The sequence below is a fragment of the Schistocerca americana genome, chromosome 11, assembly GCF_021461395.2.
Source record: "Schistocerca americana isolate TAMUIC-IGC-003095 chromosome 11, iqSchAmer2.1, whole genome shotgun sequence".
NCBI lineage: Eukaryota > Metazoa > Arthropoda > Insecta > Orthoptera > Acrididae > Schistocerca > Schistocerca americana.
In genome coordinates, this window is record NC_060129.1 from 119,628,849 (window position 1) to 119,646,236 (window position 17,388).

Genomic DNA, 17,388 nt, shown 5'->3' on the forward strand with positions numbered 1-17,388 from the left:
TTGTTCTAAGTTCTAGGGGACTGATGACCTCAGAAGTTAAGTCCCATAGTGCTCAGAGCCATTTGAACCATTTGATACTGAAACCGAACTGCGTGAAGGTATAAACCACTGGTTCCAGTCGCAGGCGGCAGCTTTCTACTGAGACGGTATTGAAAAGCTTGTGCCACGGTATAGTAAGTGTCCCATTTGAATAGCGATTATGGATAAATATAGCTTAAGAATGTACCTTTAAAATGTTTATAATAAAATTTGGTTCTGCCATAGTGATTAGACTGAACGGCAAAAGAAAGTGGTCCACCTGCCTTATACGGTGTAGGGAACCCGCGAGGACGCAGAAGTGCCTCAACAAGACTCAGCTAATGTCTGAAGTAGTGCTGGAGAGGACTGACACCACGAATCCTGCAGGGCTGTACATAAATCCGCAACAGTACGAGGGGGTGGAGACCTCTTCTGAACAGCACGTTGCAAGGCATCCGAGGTATGCTCAATAATGTTCATGGCAGGGGACTTTGCTGGGCGACGGAACTGTTTAAACTGAGAAGAGTGAAATGATAATTAAATAGACACCCTAGTTGCAAGCAGGCGTTGATACACTTCATTGGGGACATGTTGAAAATGTGTGCCGCGACCGGGACTCGAACCCGGGACCTCCTGCTTACATGGCAGACGCTCTATCCATCTGAGCCACCGCGGGCCAGAGGATAGTGCGTCTGCAGGGACTTATCCCTTGCACGCTCCCCGTGAGACCCACATTCCCAACATGTCCACAACACTACATTCGTAGCGCGCCTAATAGATGTTTGCCCATCATACTCATTACTCGTGGCAGATTAATCTACCAAGTCCCGTACGAGTTCGGGCATAGCGTGTGCGTTCGCGCAAGAAGGTCAAAGGCCGGGAACCCATAATTTTAACTATATATGACAGTAGTATCTGTTCCCGAAAGAACAGTTACCGTGGATGACCATGCAGCTTTGCTAGAAAATGAAATGATAATTAAATAGACACCCTAGCTGCAAGCAAGCGTTGATACACTTCATCCACGGGAACAGATACTACCGTCATATATACGAGGGCACTTCAATAAGCAATGCAACACATTTTTTTTCTCGGCCAATTTTGGCTGAAAAAACCGGAAATTTCTTGTGGAATATTTTCAAACATTCCCGCTTCGTCTCGTATAGTTTCATTGACTTCCGACAGGTGGCAGCGCTGTACGGAGCTGTTAAAATGGCGTCTGTAACGGATGTGGGTTGCAAACAACGGGCAGTGATCGAGTTTCTTTTGGCGGAAAACCAGGGCATCTCAGATATTCATAGGCGCTTGCAGATTGTCTACGGTGATCTGGCAGTGGACAAAAGCACGGTGAGTCGTTGGGCAAAGCGTGTGTCATCATCGCCGCAAGGTCAAGCAAGACTGTCTGATCTCCCGCGTGCGGGCCGGTCGTGCACAGCTGTGACTCCTGCAATGGCGGAGCGTGCGAACACACTCGTTCGAGATGATCGACGGATCACCATCAAACAACTCAGTGCTCAACTTGACATCTCTGTTGGTAGTGCTGCCACAATTGTTCACCAGTTGGGATATTCAAAGGTTTGTTCCCGCTGGGTCCCTCGTTGTCTAACCGAACACCATAAAGAGCAAAGGAGAACCATCTGTGCGGAATTGCTTGCTCGTCATGTGGCTGAGGGTGACAATTTCTTGTCAAAGATTGTTACAAGCGATGAAACATGGGCTCATCACTTCGAACCTGAAACAAAACGGCAATCAATGGAGTGGCGCCACACCCACTCCCCTACCAAGAAAAACTTTAAAGCCATACCCTCAGCCGGTAAAGTCATGGTTACAGTCTTCTGGGACGCTGAAGGGGTTATTCTGTTCGATGTCCTTCCCCATGGTCAAACGATCAACTCAGAAATTGAAGACTCGACTTCAGCGTGTTCGTAGGCACAAAAATCTGAACGAACTTCTCCTTCTTCATGACAACGCAAGACCTCACACAAGTCTTTGCACCCGAGAGGAGCTCACAAAACTTCAGTGGACTGTTCTTCCTCATGCACCCTACAGCACCGATCTCGCACCGTCGGATTTCCATATGTTTGGCCCAATGAAGGACGCAATCCGTGGGAGGCACTACGCGGATGATGAAGAAGTTACTGATGCAGTACGACGTTGGCTCCGACATCGACCAGTGGAATGGTACCGTGCAGACATACAGGCCCTCATTTCAAGGTGGCGTAAGGCCGTAGCATTGAATGGAGATTACGTTGAAAAATAGTGTCGTGTAGCTAAAAGATTGGGGAATAACCTGGTGTATTTCAATGCTGAATAAAACAACCCCTGTTTCACAAAAAAAATGTGTTGCATTACTTATTGAACTGCCCTCGTAGTTACTGAGAAGAGTGTTCCTGCAGCCACTCTGTAACAATTCTGGACGTGTGGGGGTGTCGCATTGTCCTGCTGCAATTGTCCAAGTCCGTCGGAATGCACAATGGACGTGATGCTTACGTATGTGGCAGAGTCGTATCTAGACGTATCAGGGGTCTCATATTACTCCAATTGCACACGCCCCACGCCATTACCGGCTTGAACAGTGCGCTGCTGAAATGCAGGATCCATGGATTCATGAGGTTGTCTCCATACCCGTACACGTCCATCCGCTCGATACAATTTGAAGCGAGACTCGTACGACCAGGCAACACCAAAAGTCCAATGTCGGTGTTGACGGGCCCAGACGAGGCGCAAGACTTTTTCACATGCAGTCATCAAGGGTACACGAGTGGGCCTTCGGCTCCGAAAGCCAACATCGATGATGTTTCGTCGAATCACTCGCAAGCAGACACTTGTTGATGGCCCAGCATTGAAATCTGCAGCAATTTGCGGAAGGGTTGCTCTTCTGTCACGTTGAACGACTCTCTTTAGTCGTTGTTGGTCCCGTTCTTGCACAATCTTTTTCCGGCCGCAGCGATGTCGGAGATTTGATATTTACCGGACTCCTGATATTCATGGTACACTCCTGAAACGGTCGTACGGGAAAATTCCCACTTCGTCGCTGCCTCGCAGACGATGTGTCCCATCGCTCGTGCGCCGACTGTAACATCACGTTCACACTCACTTAATTCTTAATAACCTGTCATTGAACCAGCAGTAACCGATCTCACAACTACGCCAGGCACTTGTTCTCATATGCCGATCGCAGTACCGTATTCTGCCTGTTTACATATCTCTGTATTTGAATACGCATGCCTATATCAACTTCTCTGGCGCTTCAGTGTATTTCAAAACGTCTGTTCCTTTGTGCACAGCCCTCGTATTTACTCACATCGCTATACACACTGAAATCATACTAATATCTTTTGACATATAAAAATTGTTATTTCTCAGGTAACTATGATGTCAAGAAGTAGAGTACGTGTCAAATTGTGATTTCTGATGTAAGAGAGGACGTTATGGCCCTTATCAGATAGGATAAATACGCAAAAATAAATATATAATTACTGGTAGATTGTGGAATGAGAAAAACACAATCGTAACATTAAATTACATTAACTATTACAGAATCCGTCAGGCTGCACTTTATTGATGGTGGAAATATGGTCTTCACACACACGCACACTTTATATATATATATATATATATATATATATATATATATCTGTGTGTGTGTGTATGTGTGTGTGTGTGTGTGTATACAGTGTAATGAGTACTAGTGCAGATATTTTGAACAACATTACTTCAGTATTTACTTCATTTCCAGACTAATAATTATAGCTACTAGAAGTGGGTAGTGTCTCCAAGTACGTGTGGCAAGACCAAGCCATTAATGTTTATCTTCTCCTGGGCAGCAGGTCACGTGTTCAAGCGTGGACACGTGGATGCAAAGTGATTAGTGTACAGTAACCACCGTGGTGCACTTAATGGGATAATATGTGTCTGTGAGAAAACAGGCACAGAGAAAGAAACAACTAACACATTGAGGTCGGTACATACTAAGATACTAGTGGTGACAATACCTGCGCTTATTTCAAAAATTATTTTACAAACCTTGGGGACAAAGTCCTTACACGAAAAAGGAAAAAAAAGGTTCATGCAAATGTTGTTGTTGTTGTGGTCTTCAGTCCTGAGACTGGTTTCATGCAGCTCTCCATGCTACTCTATCCTGTGCAAGCTTCTTCATCTCCCAGTACCTATTGCAACCTACATCCTTCTGAATCTGCTTAGTGTATTCTTCTCTTGGTCTCCCTCTACGATTTTTACCCTCCACGCTGCCCTCCAATACTAAATTGGTGATCCCTTGATGCCTCAGAACATGTCCTACCAACCGATCCCTTCTTCTGGTCAAGTTGTGCCACAAGCTTCTCTTCTCCCCAATCCTATTCAATACTTCCTCATTAGTTATGTGATCTACCCATCTAATCTTCAGCATTCTTCTGTAGCACCACATTTCGAAAGCTTTTATTCTCTTCTTGTCCAAACTATTTATCGTCCATGTTTCACTTCCATACATGGCTACATTCCATACAAATACTTTCAGAAATGACTTCCTGACACTTAAATCAATACTGGATGTTAACAAATTTCTCTTCTTCAGAAACGCTTTCCTTGCCATTGCCAGTCTACATTTTATATCCTCTCTACTTCGACCATCATCAGTTATTTTGCTCCCCAAATAGCAAAACTCCTTTACTATTTTAAGTGTCTCATTTCCTAATCTAATTCCCTCAGCATCACCCGACTTAATTAGACTACATTCCATTATCCTTGTTTTGCTTTTGTTGATGTTCATCTTATATCCTCCTTTCAAGACACTATCCATTCCATTCAACTGCTCTTCCAAGTCCTTTACTGTCTCTGACAGAATTACAATGTCATCGGCGAACCTCAAAGTTTTTATTTCTTCTCCATGAATTTTAATACCTACTCCGAATTTTTCTTTTGTTTCCTTTACTGCTTGCTCAATATACAGATTGAACAACATCGGGGAGAGGCTACAACCCTGTCTTACTCCCTTCCCAACCACTACTTCCCTTTCATGTCCCTCGACTCTTATAACTGCCATCTGGTTTCTGTACAAATTGTAAATAGCCTTTCGCTCCCTGTATTTTACCCCTGCCACCTTTAGAATTTGAAAGAGAGTATTCCAGTCAACATTGTCAAAAGCTTTCTCTAAGTCTACAAATTCTAGAAGCGTAGGTTTGCCTTTCCTTAATCTTTCTTCTAAGATAAGTCGTAAGGTCAGTATTGCCTCACGTGTTCCAGTGTTTCTACGGAATCCAAACTGATCCTCCCCGAGGTCGGCTTCTACTAGTTTTTCCATTCGTCTGTAAAGAATTCGTGTTAGTATTTTGCAGCTGTGACTTATTAAGCTGATAGTTCGGTAATTTTCACATCTGTCAACACCTGCTTTCTTTGGGATTGGAATTATTACATTCTTCTTGAAGTCTGAGGGTATTTCGCCTGTTTCATACATCTTGCTCACCTGATGGTAGAGTTTTGTCAAGACTGGCTCTCCCACGGCCGTCAGTAGTTCCAATGGAATATTGTCTACTCCGGGGGCCTTGTTTCGACTCAGGTCTTTCAGTGCTCTGTCAAACTCTTCACGCAGTATCGTATCTCCCATTTCATCTTCATCTACATCCTCTTCCATTTCCATAATATTGTCCTCAAGTACATCGCCCTTGTATAGACCCTCTATATACTCCTTCCACCTTTCTGCTTTCCCTTCTTTGCTTAGAACTGGGTTTCCATCTGAGCTCTTGATATTCATACAAGTCGTTCTCTTATCTCCAAAGGCCTCTTTAATTTTCCTGTAGGCGGTATCTATCTTACCCCTAGTGAGATAGGCCTCTACATCCTTACATTTGTCCTCTAGCCATCCCTGCTTAGCCATTTTGCACTTCCTGTCGATCTCATTTTTGAGACGTTTGTATTCCTTTTTGCCTGTTTCACTTACTGCATTTTTATATTTTCTCCTTTCATCAATTAAATTCAATATTTCTTCTGTTACCCAAGGATTTCTACTAGCCCTCGTCTTTTTACCTACTTGATCCTCTGCTGCCTTCACTACTTCTTCCCTCAAAGCTACCCATTCTTCTTCTACTGTATGTATTTCCCCCATTCCTGTCAATTGCTCCCTTATGCTCTCCCTGAATCTCTGTACAACCTCTGGTTCTTTTAGTTTATCCAGGTCCCATCTCCTTAAATTCCCACCTTTTTGCAGTTTCTTCAGTTTTAATCTACAGGTCATAACCAATAGATTGTGGTCAGAGTCCACATCTGCCCCTGGAAATGTCTTACAATTTAAAACCTGGTTCCTAAATCTCTGTCTTACCATTATATTATCTATCTGATACCTTTTAGTATCTCCAGGGTTCTCCCATGTATACATATGCAAATATATGTCCGAAAATCATTCATTTTCCGAGTTATGAATGAGAGTTTACAATTTAGGTGAGTGGAGGTCATGAGTACATAAAATCATAATAAATGCTCCCTACGTGTTCATATTGCTTCCTCGCCTCTACATCTAAAATGAACTATATGAAATAATAATCATAATAATTTCTGAACGGTTTGCAGTCGGTCGTTCAGACTGCACAGTTGGCCGAGGGACATGATGGGAATTATTATGCGCTATATTGTTTGGTTTAGCGACGAAGCCCACTTTCATTTGGATGGGTTCGTCAATAAGCAAAATCGGAGCATCTGGGTGACTGACAATCCTCATTTCGCGATCGAGAAGTCTCTTCACCCTCAACAGGTGACTCTGAGGTGTGCAGTGTCCGGTCACGCAATAATTGGTGCGATATTCTTCGATGGCACGGTGATTACTGAACGATATGTGAAGGCTTTGAAGGGTAATTTCATTCCTATTATCCAAAGTGACCCTGATTTCGATAAGATGTGGTTCACGCAAGACGGATCTCGACCCAACCGAAGCAGCAGAGTGTCTGAAATCCTGAAGGAGCACTTGCGGACCGCATTCTGGCTCTGGGGTACCCAGAGGCCGCTGGCATGGGCCTCGCTTGGCCGCCGTATTTTCCTGATCTGAACACATGAGATTCCTTTTTGTGAGGCTATATTACAGATAAGGTGTACAGCAGTAACCCCAAAACCATTGCTGAGCTAAAAACAGCCATTCAGGAGGTCAACGACAGCGTCGATGTTCCGACACTTCAGTGGGTCATGCAGGATTTCGCTATTCGTCTGCGCCACATCATCTCAAATGATGGCAGGCATATCGAACATGTCACAACGTTAAATCCGAATATACGAGGGGCGTTCAGAAAGTAAGCTCCGATTGGTCGCGAAATGGAAACGACTATGAAAATCCGATAAAGCTTTGCACAGATGTGTTGGGTAGTGTCTCTAGTACAACCCCAGTTAGAATCACGTCGCTCTTCTCATTTCTGAGCTCGCAGTGAGTGCGTAAAGATGTCTAGAAAATAGTGTCTGCCGCCAAGTACGAGGGCCTGGTGAGAAATTTCGCCTGAAGCTATGCAGCTAACATTACATAACTGTCGTGCTGTTTCTTCTTCAAGACAATTCTCAGCTGCATTCTGCAGGGGCAATGAAGATGCTCCTGCGTCGTTTTCAAATGGAAATGTTAGATTACCCACAATACAGTCCGCAATTGTCTCCCCCTGAGTTTCATCTCTGGTCACATGAACCGCTGTCTTTGAAGACAACATTTTGACACAGACAATGAGGTGTAGGCCAGCGTGGAGAATTGGCGGAAAGCACTGGCGGCTGCCTTCTATGATGAGGTTATTGAAAAGTTGGTACAACGCTATGACAAAAGTCTAAGTCAGAACGGCGACTACGTAGAGATGTAGCTGAAAGGTGTAGCTAATTGTTACAAGTAAAACATTTCTGATGTTCACTGTGGTTTCAATTTGGCAATCAATCGGAGCTTACTTTCTGAACAGGCCTCGTATGTAGTGACTTTTTGAATAAACTATGTGCACCCCGTAGTTTGTAACTAATTTACGTTTTTTTCATGTTGTGGTCTTCAGTCCAGACACTGGTCTGATGTAGTAATTGTCTCCCTGTATGTCAAAACTTGGAACCTACTTCTGTCCAGTGACATGCCGAATGTTTCTCTATCTTTTATAGTTTGTCTGTAATAAACAACTCAAATGTCTTCTTTCGTTTTGAATCACCCTGTATTTTGCACATGGACTTATTTATGAAAATCACTGATAATTGCTCAAATTTAAATCAAATATCAAACAGATGTTGGTAACTTTAATGTAGTATCTCCACCTCTGCGTAATGATCATATTCCATATGAATACAATTTAGCATTCCTGTTTTCAATAGCCCAAGTAACACACTGATTGTTGTCCTTAACCTTAAAAGACTCCATTACAACATTTCAAGTTTGAAATACTATCTTCGTGTTACGAAAATCCAAACTCGACGTTAACACTAGTGTATGTGTGAGGTGAACGTGTTTTTAAAGAAGAAAATTACCACATACAGAAAACAAAAGCAGAAAAGACAATCCTGTTGAATGAGCAAGTAAATCTACCAATTAATTTATTGTTTACATTAATAGATAAAATAATAGAGTGACACTATTACCATAATAATAATAATAATAATAATACCTCCCAACCCGTCTTCCACTCACTTGTCCATGAACCTCTCCAAAAAACATTTAAACCAAAGCTCAAATAAAATGAAAAACAAAAATCCATGCATGTATACTCTCTCTCTCTCTCTCTCTCTCTCTCTCTCTCTCTCTCTCTCTCTCTCCGCCCCCCCCCCCTCTCTCTCTCTCTCTCTCTCTCTCTCTCTCTCTCTCTTCTCTCTCTCTCTCTCTCTCTCTCTCGCTCACATAAATACATACAGACACATACATGTGGTCATATAAACATAACATAGCATATACTTCGTTACGTTGGCAACATGTACATGTACGTAAACAAACCAAACAGGGCGAGATTCACCTTGAAGTAAAAGTAGTTTCGTCTATATTAGTGTTATGTCTACATTAGTGAAACGCGTCTTGGAAAATAAAACACAGCGCAGCAAGAGAAGGCGTTTTTTATTCCCAAAACAAATATTTCTCTGCTTGCTGCGGAGGATGACCACGCAAGCAAACTTGTTCTAAAATTTGATTTCAGACGCAATTTACGTATTTAATGCTCCAGTTTTGTCCCAGCTCAATAGTTTTGGCATAACATACAATGCACTGTGTTTATTCCGGCGCCTAAGCTTTTCGCTGCGATACGAATGATCGAAAGGCAATAACTTCTTAAAATGCTATAGATGTTTGACCCTATGTGAATTGATGGGGGCGATCTGAATTGTTATATAGGTCTTAAAAACCAGGTTCGTCAAGATGGCTCGTAAATCTTCTTATCGATTACCGGTCTCGATGTAGGTTGCAAAAATGGTACAAATGGCTCTGAGCACTATGGGACTTAACATCTGAGGTCATCAGTCCCCAAGACTATTAACTACTTAAACCTAACCAACCTAAGGACATCACACACATCCATGCCCCAGGCAGGATTCGAACCTACGACCGTAGCAGCCGCGTGGTTCCGGACTGAAGCACCTAGAACCGCTCCGCCACAGCGGCCGGCTACGTCTTACCGACCAAAAAAAAAAAAAACTAATTCCAAAAATGTAACAAAATGTATAAGACACGAGAGAATATAAAACCAGAAGTCATCAATAAACTATTGTCTCAAGCTGCGTGTGCTGGCGTAGAAGCTTTGAGGAAGTGAAGTCTAAACCTCAGTCACCCCTTACAGTAGCTATGACTGTACAACGTAATACGAGAATTATTCGATCGGTATAAACTGTAATGGTATAGAATACAACAGTCTGTGAACAAAACTGATACGTTCAAGTAGTGAGAAAGGATCATGAACAAAATATGATAGTAAGAAAAAAGGACCGAGGCAGGATGTGGACCAAGTGTTTGTCAAATCGTAGAAACGCCGCACAGATATGGGAGTTGAGGCAAGAACGAGCACATACAAAACGCAGACAGATATATGGATGGTATGTTAAAGTAGTGAATATCAAGGGAAGAATCAGAGAGACCATTAATAAGGCGGGGTGCAAACAATCTCGGGTCAGCTTGTCCAAAGCAACATAAATATTAATGATGAGAATGTATAATGCAATAACGAAACGGTTGAAAGCCAGAAGAGATCGTTAAACTACGAACTGAAGTAACGTACTGACGGCATGCACACCCGAACCACAAAACCCACTGAGAAGCTAAACAAAGACCGAAGAAACGAACTGTCACTTGGCAATAGAACTTATTGTCCTCTGAACGCTTCGCTACATAAATAAAGAAATAGAAGTGAAACATGATGCTAAAAAGCTAACTGTCCCAATATCGTGAAAGTTATGCGGTACCGTAACGCCGTACGTTCGTATCGTCGTAACCGACATTCCACTTTTATGATGGCTGTATGGACGCTTCCTGAAAGTCAATAAATTTTTTAAAAAGGAGTGTCAAGAAATTCAGCTCTTGAAGGACTAGCTATTTTGCACATAAAAAGTTACATTGGTGTGATAAATGACTCTGAATGAACAAAACCTGAAAATAAAAAAAAAAATACCTGGGGAAAAGACAATCAAGTATTTGTGAAATCATTCGTCTAAAAGTACGAAATAAAACAAATTACAGAAACATTTCACGCACCTTTCAATGGTGATCGAAATCATGTACAGCAAGTGAGGTGCCAATTGAGAACATATTTTTCAATGTTTAACTCCGAATCTTAGAATTTCGAAGAGTACAAGATGATATTTCTCTGGAGGCTTATGTAGACGGTGCTGTCTGCAGTTCTTTGGCACGTTATTTCCTGTATGTGTTTTCGAGCATTGTTCAAAGAGGCGTGAAATGTTTCTGCAACTTGTTTTATTTCATAGCTTTATAAACATTATTTTACAAAATATTTGACCTTTTGTAATCAAAAACTTTTGTACTGTACAAGACTTGATCACTGTGTAAGCAAGTCATGCATTAGCCACAATTAAATTAATCATATATATATATATATATATATATATATATATATATATATATATATATATATATATATATATATATATATATAGGATGGTTGAGCTGGTGCTACCGGGTCTTATGCGACCCAAAAACACCGTAAAGAACCTTGAGTGAGATTTCCATATTCCGTTGCTCGATACAAGCTAACTATTAGTCCTGCACATTAAAATGCACGGGCCTTTTTGTAGAAAATTTAATGTAGTATATTTTGTACCTGGACACGTTTTCGATGGACACCACGGTTTTCGAGTTATTGAAGAAAAACGAGTCTGAAGGTCACTTTCTCAAGTTTTTCTCGCAAGGCTCTGAGCACTATGGGACTTAACTTCTAAGGTCATCAGTCCCCTAGAACTTGGAACTACTTAAAGCTAACTAACCTAAAGACATCACACACATCCTTGCCCGAGGCAGGATACGAACCTGCGACCGTAGCGGTCGCGCGGTTCCAGACTGTAGCGCCTAGAACCGCCCGCTCGGCCACACCGGCCGGCTTTCTCGCAAGGCCCATAATGATTTGAAAACTAAGGCCTATAGCAAAAATGTATCGCAGCGCAAAATTTAACTACATTAAATTTCCTACAAAAACGTCCCGTTCATTTTTTCTGTAGGACTAATAGTTTGCGCATAGTCAGGGAGAAAATACGAAAATCTTACTTGTGGTAATTGAAGGCGTTGCAGGTTGCATAAAACCCATATCTAGGGACTGCTGAATCACCTCGTATGAAGGCAGTCGGAAACATTGATTGTAATAACTGTGCGTCATCAATATGTAAGAATACAGAGTGATATTACGTGACTCTACGAGCATAAATATTAGTGACAGTACACTAAAGTGTATCTGTTCATCTAGATACATTTGACCACGCCTGAGCGTACATAGCAGTGTTGTAGTATCCGATACACGGCCTATTTCGTTTCGCTACAACGTCCGCACTGATACGCTACGACAAATGATTCATGGTAACGCTACGTTACCGTCTCGTTTACACTGTCAGACACAGTATTCACGTCTGCTGAATATGTTGACGGCTAGAAAGTTTCATGCATTATGAATGTTTTTGAAATGGTTACTCGTGGGACAACCATTCGGAGGCAAGAGAATATTTTCTGGGTAACAGCTGCAGTTGGAAATTTCTTCCTTTTTTTTCACGGCTCTAATGGAGACGGACGGTGGCAGGAAAAATTTTCGCTTTATGGAGGTCTCATATTACGTAGGTCTTCAAATATACATCAGAGAAGTAAATAATGCGCGCACATACACACACAGAGACACACACACAACACACACACACACACACGCACACACGCATACAGACACACGGTACGAGAGCGAGAGATCGTTCGGTCTACGAATGATTTACGCCCGTCGTGAATCACGCCGCTGGGATGGGAACTGCACGGGAAGAACGGAACTTGCCCCTTTTTTTCGCTCTCCGGGATTTTATGGCTGTTCCCTGGCAGTAACGCTATTAAGGGCTCCACATTACGACTCTCGCCGCAAATGAGACGTCGACGATGGATCTTTATCGACTGGCCTCACTCCTATATAAAAAAAAAGGGCAGAGAAATTTTCGACGCTCTCTAGAAGCCGTACGTCACACTCGTCTGCAACGAGCATAAATAGCGATGTTAGAATTAAATCCGCTTTTAATTCAGCTTTATTCGCAAAATAACCACAAATATCGCACACTCTTTCAGGAAATTTATTTCGCATACTGATAAATTAAATCTCCTGCCTCGACTATGTTTTGGTTCGTTATAGACGCACAGTTTTTTTTTTTTATCATCGTTGTGACTCGTTTATTGCGGCCCGCCACGAACTCTTCTCCTGTGCCAACCTCTTCATCTCAGAGTAGCACCTGCAGATGTATTGTGAATACATAGAAGGAAGGATCCTTTATTATATGATAGCGGAACAAACACTGGTAGCAGTTACTTCTGTAAAATATCTGGGAGTATGCGTACGGAACGATTTGAAGTGGAATCATCATATAAAATTAATTGTTGGTAAGGCGGGAAGGTAGTGAGACAGGGTTGTAGCCTATCCGCGAAGTTATTCAATCTGTATATTGAGCAAGCAATAAAGGAAACAAAAGAAAAGCTCGGAGTAGGTATTAAAATCCATGGAGATGAAATAAAAACTTTGACGTTCGCCGATGACATTGTAATTCTGTCAGAGACAGCAAAGGACTTGGAAGAGCAGTTGAACGGAATGGACAGTGTCTTGAAAGGAGGGAATAAGATGAACATCAACAAAAGTAAAACGAGGATAATGGAATGTAGTCAAATTAAGTCGGGTGATGCTGAGGGAATTAGATTAAGAAATGAAACACTTAAAGTAGTAAAGGAGTTTTGCTATTTGGGGAGCAAAATAACTGATGAACGTCGAAGCAGAGAGGTTATAAAATGTAGAATGGCAGTGGCAAGGAAAGCATTTCTAAAGAAGAGAAATTTGTTAACATCTAGTATACATTTAAATGTCAGGAAGTCGTTTCTGAAGGTATTTGTATGGAGTGTAGCCATGTATGGAAGTGAAACGTGGACGATAAATAGCTTAGACAAGAAGAGAATAGAAGCTTTCGAAATGTGGTGCTACAGAAGAATGCTGAAGATTAGATGGGTAGATCACATAACTAATGAGGAGGTATTGAATAGAATTGGGGAGAAGAGGAGTTCGTGGCACAACTTGACTGGAAGAAGGAATCGGTTGGTAGGACATGTTCTGAGACATCAAGGGATCACCAATTTACTATTGGAGGGCAGCGTGGAGGGTAAAAATCGTAGAGAGTGACCAAGAGATGAATACACTAAACAGATTCAGAAGGATGTAGGTTGCAGTAGGTACTGGGTGATGAAAAAGCTTGCACAGGATAGAGTAGCATGGAGAGCTGCATCAAACTAGTCTCAGGACTGAAGACCACAACAACAAAAAGGCGGGTGCCAGATTGAGATTGATTGGGAGAGTCCTTAGAAAATGTAGTCCATCAACAAAGGAGGTGCCTTACAAATCACTCGTTCGACCTATACTTGAGTATTGCTCATCAGTGTGGAATCCGTACGAGGTCGGAGATAGAGAAGGTCAAAAGAAGAGCGGCGCGTTTCGTCACAGGATTATTCGGTAAGCGTGATAGCGTTACGGAGATGTTTAGCAAACTCAAGTGGTAGACTCTGCAAGAGAGGCGCTCTGCATCGCGGTGTAGCTTGCTGTCCAGGTTTCGAGAGGGTGCGTTTCTGGATGAGGTATCGAATATATTGCTTCCCACTACTTATACCTCCCGAGGAGATCACGAATGTAAAATCAGAGCGATTAGAGCGTGCATGGAGGCTTTCCGGCAGTCGTTCTTCCCGCGAACCATATGCGACTGGTAGGTAATGACAGTGGCACGTAAAGTGCCCTCCGACACACACCATTTGGGTGACTTCCGGAGTATAAATGTAGATGTAGGTGCAGATGAACCTACGTCCTCAATTATTTTCTGAATGTCTCCCAATCTCCGTCTTCCTTTACAGTTTTGCCCTCTGCCGCTCCTTCTAGTACCGTGGAAGTCATTCCCTCGTGTCTTAACAGGTTTTCTATCATCGTGTCCCTTCTTATCAGTATTTTCAACATATTCCTGTCCTCTCCGATTGTGCGCAGAACCTCCTCATTCCTTACCTTATCTGTCTACCTAATTTTCTACCTTCGTTTGTAGCACCACATCTCCAATGCTTCTATTCTCTTCTGTTCCGGTTTTCCCACAGTCCACGTTTCACTACCATACAATGCTGTGCTCCAAACGTACATTCTCAGAAATTTCTTCCTCCAATTGAGGCCTATGTCTGATACTGGTAGACTTCTCTTGGCCAGGAATGCGCTTTTTGCCACCTCCTTGCTCCATCCGTCATTGTTTAATTTACTGCCTAGGTAGCAGAGTTCCTTAACTTCAACTACTTCCTGACCATCAATCCTGATGTTAAGTTTCTTGCTGTTCTAATTTCTGCTACTTCTCATTACTTCCGTCTTTCTTCGCTTTACAGTCAATCCATATTCTGTACTCATTAGGTTGTTCATTCCGTTCAGCAGATCATGCAATTCTTCTTCACTTTCACTCAGGATAACAACGTCATCAGCGAATCGTATCATTGATACCCTTTCACCTTGAATTTTTATTCCACTCCTGAACCTTTCTCTTATTTCCATCATTGCTTCTTTGCTGCACAGATTGAACAGTAGGGGGAAAGACTACATCCCTGTCTTAAAACATTTTTTAATTGGACCACTTCGTTCTTGTTCGCCGAGTCTTATTATTTCCTCTTAAATCTTGTACACATCGTACGACGGTGAGTCAAATGAAAACCTTAAATATTTTTTAAATATTATTTACTGTACAGAAGTAGTACAAAGCTGTATCACTTTTCAACATAATCTTCCCCACGCTCAATGCAAGTCGTCCAGCGCTTACAAAGTGCATAAATTCCTCTAGAAAAAAATTCTTTTGGTAGTCCGCGCAACCACTCATGCATCGCGTGGCGTACCTCTTCATCAGAACGTAACTTCTTTCGTCCCATTGCGTCTCTGAGTGGTCCAAACATATGGAAATCATTTAGGGTAAGGTCTGGTGAGTATGGTGGATGAGGAAGACACTAAAATGCGGTCTGTGATTGTTGCAACTGTTGTACGGGTAGTGTGGGGCCTTGCATTGTCATGTTGCATTGTCATATCGCTGACATTGCTGCTCTCTTTGGTATAGATCCAATGACTGTTAGCAGAATATGGAATCCGTGGGTTCAGGAGGGTAATACGGAACGCCGTGCTGGATCCCAACGGCCTCGTATCACTAGCAGTCGAGGTGACAGGCATCTTATCCGCACGGCTGTAACGAATCGTGCAGCCACGTCTCGATCCCTGAGTCAACAGATGAGGACGTTTGCAAGATGACAACCATCTGCACGAACAGTTCGACGACGTTTGCAGCAGTACAGACCATCAGCTAGGACACCGTGGCTGCGGTTACCCTCGACGCTGCATCGCAGACAGGAGCGCCTGCGATGGTGTACTCGACGACGAACCTGGGTGCACGAAAGGCAAAACGTCATTTTTTCGGATGAATCCAGGTTCTGTTTACAGCGTCACGATGGTCGCATCCGTGTTTGGCAACATCGCGGTGAACGCACACTGGAAGCGTGTATTCGTCATCGACATTCTGGCGTATGACCCGGCGTGATGGTATGGGGTCCCATCGGTTACACGTCTCGGTCACCTCTTGTTCGCATTGACGGCACTCTGAACAGTGGACGTTACATTTCAGATGTGTTACGGCCCTTGGCTCTTCCCTTCATTCGATCCCTGCGAAACCCTACATTTCAGCGGGATAATGCACGAGTGCATGTTGCAGGTCCTGTGTGGGCATTTCTGGATACAGAAAATGTTTGACTGCTGCCCTGGCCAGCACATTCTCCAGATCTCTCACCAACTAAAAACGTCTGGTCAACGGTGGCCGAGCATCTGGCTCGTCACAATACGCCAGTCACTACTCCTGATGAACTGTGGTATCGTGTTGAAGCTGAATGGGCAGCTGTACGTGTACACGCCATCCGAGCTCTGTTTGACTCAATGCCCAGGTGTATCGTTATTACGGGCAGAGGTGATTGTTCTGGGTATTGATTTCTCAGGATCTATCCACCCAAATTGTGTGAAAATGTAATCACATTTCAGTTCTGGTATAATATATTTCTCGCATGATAACCCGTTTCTCATCTGCATTTCTTCTTGGTGTAGCACTTTTAGTGGCCAGTAGTGTATTTGCACACGTGTGTCATTAAGTTCTAGTGAGTGCCGGTTCTCGTGATCCAGTTCATTTCCTACTCTTAGTGTTTGTTTATCAAGTTCTGTTTTACCGGTCGGCCACTGTGGCCGAGCGGTTCTAGGCGTTTCCGTCTGGAACCGCGCGACCGCTACGGTCCCAGGTTCGAATCCTGCCTGGGGCATGGATGTGTTCTAAGCTATAGGGGACTGATGACCTCAGATGTTAAGTCCCTTAGTGCTCAGAGCCATATCGCTCGATGAGTTTTGTCACCTCAGTGTATGAGGGAATGTTCTACCACTGTACCCCATTTTTTTAACTCTCTAAGCTCAGTCACTGCTGAAAGCCGGACAGCTAATAACACTTTTGAAGTCACGAGTGATTCCTTCCAGCAATTTCATGCGATTTCCTACAACAACCCTCCACAGCGCTCGGAGATGCCTGTCCGTATGTACACGAGCCTTGCCTAGTCTCGGTTTAGCTACGGTTATTCGTTCGCGTTTCCACCTTCCCATCACATTATCATCAGTGTCCGCCTGCCGTAGCTGAGTGGCCAGCGTG

At 43.0% G+C, this 17,388-nt stretch overlaps 1 protein-coding gene and 1 non-coding gene across 2 annotated transcripts in view; both read right to left on the minus strand.

Moving 5' to 3' along the window:
• The window catches only part of LOC124553355, a 705,505-nt gene that overhangs the window by 81,991 nt on the left and 606,126 nt on the right, over positions 1 to 17,388 (minus strand). The gene's annotated exons all lie outside the window — the stretch shown is intronic.
• On the minus strand, positions 621 to 695 carry Trnat-ugu. Its single transcript has one exon. It is a non-coding gene; the product is annotated as a tRNA-Thr (tRNA).